The sequence below is a fragment of the Vitis vinifera genome, chromosome 8 (assembly GCF_030704535.1).
Source record: "Vitis vinifera cultivar Pinot Noir 40024 chromosome 8, ASM3070453v1".
NCBI classification, from domain to species: domain Eukaryota; kingdom Viridiplantae; phylum Streptophyta; class Magnoliopsida; order Vitales; family Vitaceae; genus Vitis; species Vitis vinifera.
This window is the reverse complement of record NC_081812.1, coordinates 3459111-3468374: the sequence shown is the minus strand read 5'-3', so window position 1 is coordinate 3468374 and position 9264 is coordinate 3459111. Positions and strand designations below refer to the sequence as shown.

The window sequence follows — 9264 nt, the reverse complement described above, 5'->3', positions numbered from 1 at the left end:
CCGGGTAATCTTTTGGTCATGATGTTAAGATGTGGTGCACCCATGTATCTCAAACAAGCATGTAGTCCGATGAGAGAAAGTTTCTTCCTATTAGTAAGATTCAAGGAATTGTCTCTTTTTTTTCTTCTTTGTCTTTTCTCCCTCCGATGTAAAACACTGTCACTCCAAAAAGGGAGAGTGCATCTTGGTCTCATAGTTGATAATTCAAGGTGGCAGGCAAGCCGAGACCTTTGGGCTCAATATCTATTCCTTTACCAATCTAGACCAAGCTGTCGACTTGCTTCTCTTTTTTCTTGTTGACGCCTCTCTTCTCCCAAGAGAAAAAAGGAAAAGGAAATAAGAGCCATTGTCCCAAAAGAGGAAGGAAAAAGAAGAAAGTAGAGGGAATATACAATGATTCTTTTATCAAATTTGAAACGAGGAATCAATCTTAATATAGGACTATAACTTGCATGGATTCAACCTGTACAACCCATGCACAACTAAGGCTCAAGGCAGCATGTGTAAAATATGCATGGGTTAAAGTTGAGCTAAGGTTAGAAAATACGGCTTTAGGGAGCATGATATGTATATTGAACTTAAATTTTATAAATTTAAACTTTTTAAAAAAAAATTAATGGTCCAACATGATATCAGAACTTAGGTGGTGTTTGTTTTTTTGGCTTTTTGTCGAAAACAATTTAGTTTTAGAATTTAAGTTGTTTGTTTTTCTACTTTTTCATGACTTATTATAAACTTTTTACTAAATAGAAAAAACCAAAATATGTAGCTTTTTCTAAATAGAAAAAATAACATATTAATTTTTTTTACTTTTTAATACTTAATAAAAATAAAATACTACAAAAACAAACAACCTAATATTTAATACTATTAAGCATTAAGGTTCTATTTAGAATTAAGTAAAAAAACAAACACCACCTTAGTTTGAGGGAGGTCTTGTGTTCAAACTGCCTCTCCATAATTTGTGTTTCCCCAATTTATCCATTTGGTATGAAAAGTGTAAAGAAAATAATTAAAAATTCTAACCTTGCCTTTTATAAATTTTTAATTATTAAAACATTTTTAAATGTTAAAATTTGAATTTAGAATTACCATTTATATTAATTAAATTAGTAATTAATAATACATTTGACGGCTTTAAGATATATTTAACTTTTAAAATCTTATTCTATAATAAGTTATATTTTATATCTCTAGAATAAATATTTTATTTATAACAAGACTCTATTATAAACCTTTCGATTGACATTATGAAAACTTTTAAGAGCCTAAGACCCTGTTTGATAACAATTTTTTAAAATAGTTTTGAAATCTATTTTATAAAGTCCATTTGAGAATTTAAAATGTTTTTAATCTATTTTTAATATTTTTAAAAATAATTTTTATATTCAATACTTTATTTTTAATCATTCTATATATTTGTATAATTATTTTCTACAATAATTCTTAAAAAACAAGTGAAAACAATATAAAACTATTAAAAGATATTATTTGAAAACACACATTTTTATGTTCTTAAGAACAGAAAATAAAAATCAATTTCTAACTAATAAACATATTTTCTTATTTTTTTATTTTGAAGAATAAAAAATTATTCTTGAAAATAGTTGTCAAACGGGACCTTGAGATGAGAAGAATATGATTTTGGACTGAGTTTGGCGTGGGTTAACCCACCCAACCCACACCATGCCACAAATCAATAAATCTAACTCCTCTTTTTTGTCTGATGTAAAACATTACCAGCCAAGAAAGTGAAAGTGCATTTAGATTTTCTAGTTGATATTTCAAGATGGCAAGCCAAGTCCTTTGGGCTCAATATATTCCTTTACCAATCTGGAGCAAGGTGTCTACTTAGTTCTCATTTGTTCATGGTTCAAAGTTGCGGTATCGGTCATTGACTCGTAAGGTCCCGAGGCATATCAGTCTCGGTGTATCAATTTGGTATCGGACGATACATAAAATAAGCTAATTAGAAAATTCAAAAAATTATAAAAATATTATGTAAATCATCATAAAAATATATACAATTAAATAAACTCAAAAAATTAATAAAATAAAATTATATTACATTTAACATTATTTAAATAGTTTTAAAAGTATTTGCTCATAGTTATTTATGATAATACTAATAAAAGTAAATATATCGGTCTCGAAATAAACTTGAAGTCAACTATAATCAATATGACCTTTAGAGGTAAGATCTATAGACGGGGTGAATAAATAAAAAAAAATTATCAATTTAGACTAATACATCAACATAATTATTATTTTAAGCAATTACTTAAATTATCAATCTCCTTCCAAGGTAATAATAATACATTATTCTTATATGATTCTTTAAACAAATTTTAATTTAATTTTTTTATATATAATTAATTTTAATTATATTTTATTTTTTTATTTATATTTTTATAAAAAATCATGCATGAAAAATTTATTTTTCTTAATATATTTTTGAAGAAATCATTTTTTTTTCCATAAAACACCAATTTTTTATTTTTTTATTTTTTTATACAGAAATACATGGACCACAGGCTTTCATGAATTGAACTTGGGCTGGGCCTAATCTGGTGGGCTAAACCCGTAAAAAAATGTCATGGTGCTGAGCCACATAGGATCACCAATCCTTAGCCTCAAGATCTATCTTCTCCTATCCTGCCCTCCACTAAAAGCAGAGAGTGCGATCTGCAGAGAGTGAAACCGCCATGACCACCTCTCTCTTCTCCTATCTTGCCCTCCATCGTGGACGCTCACGACGTTGGTTCCGCCGGTGGTGCCGTCAAATCCTCTTTCCTTCACTGCACAAAGCTCTTCTCTACTCCTAAACTCGGAAGGAGGGTTGTTTAGTCGGCGTTCAGTCACCGTTGCGGCACCAGCAGCGCACCAAAGATGAAAAATCTTCACTCCTGATTTCTCTGATAATGTTGATTCTTGTTTTGATGGATTTCAGAATCTGTTGATTGTTTTTTTTTTTTTTTTCCGAGTCGACCGAGTTAACTCGGAATATCAGTCGAGTCATCTGAGTCCAACCGATTCAAGGCCGAGTCTAGGCATAAAATGTATCTGGTATCGGACTCGTCACGGTCGGCGTCAAGGTGGATACGACTCGGTCGAGTCGTACCAGACTCGGCCGATATTTTGAACCCTGCATTTGTTTCTTCTTAATTAATGCTACCAACAGATAATTTAAAAAAAATAAAAAATAAAAGATAAAAGAAGGAAAGTAGAGGGGATGTGTAATGGATTTTTCTCATACCTACGTTAAGATATCATTTTCAATAAAGGGTTGTAACTTGCATGGGTTTACTATTTTTTTTAATTAAAAAATGAAAAATAAATATTTTTAAACAAAGAGAGTTACATCAACCCTTGGATTCATGTTCCAAAATTTTTCCCATGTGAAATATAATTTTTAAAAATATTTAAATTAAATTTTACTAATTTGTCCTCTTTTTTTTTACTAATTTTAAAGTAAAATATTAAAAATAAATATTTTTTTAGTAAAGAGAGTTGCGCCAATCCTTGAATTCATGTTCCCAAAATTTTTTCTCATGTTAAATACAATTTTTACTAATTTTCCCTATTTTTTTTAACTATTTTTTAAGTAAGATAAAAATAAAAATAAATATCATCCTAATGCAATTTGAGGATTGGGTTAGCCTGTATAATGTGTAAACAAGTTAGACTTGGGTTTAAGTTGGAAAAATATGTAACTCAATATATTATGATGATTTCAGGTTAGCATAACGAGTTAGGATTGGGCTTAGATTAAAAAAAAGTTATTTGATTAAAAAGATAGTTGGAAACTCAATTTTGGAAATCTAACCCTTCATTTTTTTTATCTCATTTGGACAAAAATGTCCTTATTATTATTTTGTAAAAATAACATTTTCGTTTTAAATATACTTTAAATACTTGAAATAGTTATGAACATTTATGTCAAAAATGAGTTATTTTTCAAACAAAAAACATTGGTGGAGATAAATTTATAAATATGGGAAGTATTTTATTTCTTTTAATCAATTATTATTATTATTATTATTATTATTATTATTATTATTATTATTATTATTATATATCGGGGATGATATGGGTTGAAAGCACAAACAATGGGTCAAAATCCAAATTTATATATTATTACTTTTTTCAATTATAATATTTATTATTTTATTTAAAATATAAAAAACATAAAAAGAATGAAAAAGCTCTAACATTTTTATGATTACACTACATTGATAATTTTATCACTCTTATTTAATTATTAAAATATTTTTAAATAGTGAAACTCAAGTTTAGAATAATTATTTATATTAAATTAATAACTAATGATATCTTTAATAGCTTTGATACATACTTAGCTTTTAAAATTTTATTCTATAATATAATTTATATTTTATAATTTTGAAATAAACATTACATTTATTAAGAAACTCTATTATAATTTATTTAATATCATGAAAAACCCTTGCGAACCGAGTTGCATATATACCTATTGAGTTGGGCATGTTGCACAATTAATTTTTCTATAAGTTTAAGCTCGCATGATTTGAGTTCGTAATGCATATCGTGTTTCATAACCTCCTCCTTCACGTAGATGCGATCCCATGTTCGGACGAATTAGATACCAATAAGGGAAACAAACATACAAATTATGAAGAGGTCCATGACCTCCCACCAAACTAAGCTTTGATACTATATTGAATAATCAATTTTTCAAAAAGCTTGAGCTTATAGGATTTGGATTTAATATGCATACTCCTTAATTAGGCTAGGTTAGGCTTCTAACCCGCCATGCTACTGAATCGATAAATCAACTCTTTTTGTCCTGATGTAAAAGATTGCCGCTCAAGTTTATTTTGATATTCTAGTTGATATTTCAAGGTGGGAAGCAAGGCCTTTGGGGTCAATATATTCTTTTACCAGTCTCGAGCAAGTTGTCGATCGACTTAGTTCTCTTTTTTCTTCTTTAACGCTTCTTGATCTCCGAAAAGAAAAAGGGGAAAGAAAAAGAAAGTAAAGGGGAAATATAATGGTTCTTTTCTTTTCTTTTCTTTTCTCGGATGTGGAGCAAGGTATCAATCTCAATATGCTGAGGGAGGAAAAGAAGAGATTTGTGGGGGTCCATACAAGTTGTCATATACAGAGTGGGGGTTTGTTTCTCTATATATCGGTTGCCTTTCATCAGGGCAGGATCAACTCACAAGGCCAAGAGCTCTAGTTCAGAGGCGTGGCACTGCAATGTAGAAGCTGAGGAGAAGTTCAATGTGAAAGATAAATAAGGTACTCAGTGCTGCTGTCCATTCAGCAGCATCAACCATGGAAATGTTTGATTTATTGCAGAAGGGAATTGAAACACTATCTTCACTGTGCCATGGCTGGCGAACACTTTGGTGAGCATTCTTGGCCTGCTTTTTCTTTTATGCTATGATATAGAATATATAGAAGTGGCAAATCAGTGGGAATGGCACTTCTACTATCATGGAACCCTGCAAAACTCTATGCAATTCTTTGCTTTCTTACTATAAATTTCTTAGGCTGTGCTTTGAAAGTGTTCTTAAAAACAATTCTAAAAAAAACGATTTCGAAAATGGTTTTTATGTTTAATAAAACAAAAGTCTGTTCAAGAACTTGAAATATTATTAATCTGTTTTAATTAAGATCGAAGAAGTCAATTGTTAAATATAGCCTTAATTACGTACTACTTGTGTTAGTTTGATGACAACTTCTATTGTTGTGCTGGACAGATTTTTCTTCTCAAAGAATCCATCTTCATAAAGCCCTTGTTAACTGGGTCAGTCAGCAAGCAAGGACTCTCCCCCCTTCCATGTAAGCTCTTTACAATGCCTTGCCGAGAGCACTTGCTCTGTGGCAAGGCTGCAGCCTTGACTATGCCTAGACCTAACCTTGCAAATATGGCCAGCCTTAACTCTGAAATCCGAACAAAGAGTGCATCATGAGATGCACATGTAGAAGTTTTTTTTGGACCCAGAAGTTACATATTTTTGTCATAAGTTGCTCATACTAGCTAGTAGCTACACTGTGACACCTCCTTATAAATCTCCCAAATAAGATCAAAGTAAAATGGGAACTGCACCATAGCAAAAAATGTTACAGGCAGGCATGCTACTGCATATACTGGGATTGCAGCATATTTCACTTCATCTATAAGAAGAAAGAAGTGGCCCCCCGTACATAAAGTGAACAGCATGGCTGCTATGGATATGAAAAGAGATGTTAAACCCAACAAAAGCTTTCTAGGCAAGTCTCTACCAAAAGCTTTGCCTTTGGTACCTAAAGGTGAGAATGGCGAGAAACTAATGTTACTGCAGAGGTCACTGAGCAGAAGAGAGCAACTACTGATGAAATTTCATATACACAAAAGCATTGGCCGCTGTTTAAGAGCTGGTTTGCTGCAGTACTCTTCTTTGTTGCCCCCTGGTGCAGGGAGTGATCTTTTAAAAGGCAACCATCAGTTTAATTTGCAGCAAAGGAGCATGAATGGAGGTGCTAAGCTGGTATGGTCTCTTTGCCTTGAAATATCTTCAGTTTTCTTTATTGAAAAAACTTCCAACTTAGACTTTGTATTTGGCTTCAATGTAGCATGATGAATTCGATGCCCCTCAGTAATTTCTTCATCGGCCACAAGAAGGAAAACCCGTCTCCAAAAGATGTCCACCCTTAAGGAGATGCACACAGATGGGATAGAAAATGGGTTGTGGCGCGTGGATAACTAGCACGTCCAGTTCCTGCTCCATTGCAGCACCCTCGTGGGAAAAACAACCAGCAGGTCAATTTCATCAGTTAATGTTGTTCCTGGGCTCCTCAGTAATTAGCCTCCTTAGTCGCAATATTTCTCGCCATTCTCACCTCTAGGTACCAAGATAAAGATTTTGGTACGGACTTGCCCTGGAAGCTTTTGCTGGGTTTGACATCTCTCCTCATATCCATAGAAGGCATGTTGATCACGATGAGTTTGTGTACGTGGGGGACATTTCTTTGTCCTTATAGATGAAGTGAAAATGCTGCATTTCCGGCATATGCAGTAGCACGCCTGCCAGTAGCATTTTTTGCTGTGGTGGAGTTCCCATCATACTCTGATCTTATATGGGCGATTATTAAGGAGGTGTCACGGTGTGGCTACAAGGAGGATGTCAAGAGCTTTTTACCTGTCTTTGAGCTTGGTCATGTAATTGAGGGTTTTTAACAACTATGTGCGATTATGATATTAGAATATTTTTTATGAAGTGATTTTTGTGACGAAGGTTGTTTGGTAAACTAAGTTGACATGACTTAATAACTTAATTTAATTCATTAATTATATTAAATATATTTGATAAAATAATTTAAAGTTATTTTTAATTTTAAATATTAAGTCAAAATAGTTAATTTTATCTTAATTTCAAATTTTTTCCCTCATGAGTAAGAGTATATTTTAGATTATGATTCCACGTACATGACTTGTTTTTTTTTAACTAAATATTTTATGGTTATTTTATATATCTACCATACTTTAAATATGAATGTTTTTATAAATAAATTTATTGTTTAAAATCATTAAAAATAAATATGAATTAAAATCAATAAGATAAATATTAGTTAAAATTAATAGGGGTAAATATGTCAATTTTATAATTTACGATAAGTTTTAAATTAATTTTATCAAACAACTTTAATACTTAAAGTAAAAGACAGATAATAAGTTTTAAGCTAACGACCTAAAAATAATTTAACTTATCAAATTAATTCATTAAATAGTAAGTATTAATTTTTATTTTCTGGCAAAACGGGAAGCTATAAAATTGCCCTTGCTTCCTTGATAAGGATAAAAAATCTAAAGCATCCTGATGTTGTTCATCCTTTTTCTTTAAATAAAAAATAAAAATAACAATAGGAGAGAAAAAAATAATAATTTAAAAAATTATTTTAAAAAATGGAGATATCAAAAAACTTTTACTTCATTAAATTTTAAATTTTAAAGTAATTTTTAAAGATATGAAGTAAATCTATATTTTATTTCTTTTTGTAAAAATCTTCTATTTTTCTATAGCATTTTTTAATTAAAAAAATAAGTACATTCAAATGGGTACTAAATAATGATATCTTGGGGAAAAATAAGGTGTGGTGAGATAATATTACTATCAAAATTTTGAATTTTGGGAAAGTTGTGTTTGTTGGTGGCTATTTGAAAGTAATATGACAATCAAATTCCAATCAACTAGAATATGAGATTTGACCGTCAAAGGGGAAAATATTATCTTTCTCATGCACTCTTTGTTAACTCCATTTTATGTTCCTAGATTGCCCCTCCATGCCTTCATATCAGCTACAACCCTATCTCCATATTAGCAGGAAGCCCTCCATGTCATATGAGATATTGAAAATTTATAAAATAGAAAAATTTGAATTTGAAACCTATGAAAAATCACCCAACTCGACAACCAGTTGTAATTTCCCTAATCTGAAACTTTTCTTCTCTCTGATTTGGGAACATTTCTCTCTCTCTCTCTTGGTTTCATCACCCACATGATCCCGAGACCCATCTAAAAATTCCTAAAAATTGTCTTATTTGAGAGAGAAAAAAAAAACATTAATCCAAAGCTCCAACCTACATGTTTCTCTCTTGTCCACATAAAAGTGCAATGAAATGGAGCATTCCATCCTAAAAAGGTCTGGTTAAAAGACGGCTTCAAGAGGAGCATCTATGATTGTGAATTTACTACAGTAGCGCGTACCGGAATGGAAAGGTGGAATCTAAAATATTGGATTCGTGAACAAGATATCTCTTCCTGTCATTGAGTGGCATTTTGCCCTAACCCCAAACCGAAATCTGAAGGTAAATAATTTTCATTTGTTGTTCTTTAGTTCATCTATTTGAAATGGAGCACATAAATGATTTTGGAGTCAATGGTGGAATTGAACTTTTGTGTTGGGTTGTGGGAACCATATTATTCCCAAATAACCATAGGACCCACAAGTCATATTGAATCCTGATGGAACTTACAGCATATCTGGTTGCAAGTCACATTGTTATTTCGAGGATTGTATCATAGGTACTACCTTAATAGCCCTTAGGTACCACCTTAATCTACTTTAGGTACTATCTTAACCGACCTTAAGTACTACCTTAGTTAAAGTTGGGTTCTACCTATGCGAAGCCTCAGACCTTCCTTTGTGACCCTTAGAGCATGTCATTATGTGATTATTTTGTGTGTTCAATTGGTTCACATTTGGTTTTTTGTGAACTATACCTTAAGTATTACCTTA

At 31.3% G+C, this 9264-nt stretch overlaps 1 long non-coding RNA gene across 1 annotated transcript; it reads left to right on the top strand.

The window, feature by feature from the left end:
- Positions 1 to 5174: 5174 nt before the first annotated feature.
- LOC104879978 (uncharacterized) lies at positions 5175 to 7258 on the top strand. The gene is made up of 3 exons (XR_786335.3): positions 5175 to 5390; positions 5745 to 6515; positions 6601 to 7258. It is a non-coding gene; the product is annotated as an uncharacterized LOC104879978 (long non-coding RNA).
- The last annotated feature ends 2006 nt before the right edge of the window (positions 7259 to 9264 follow it).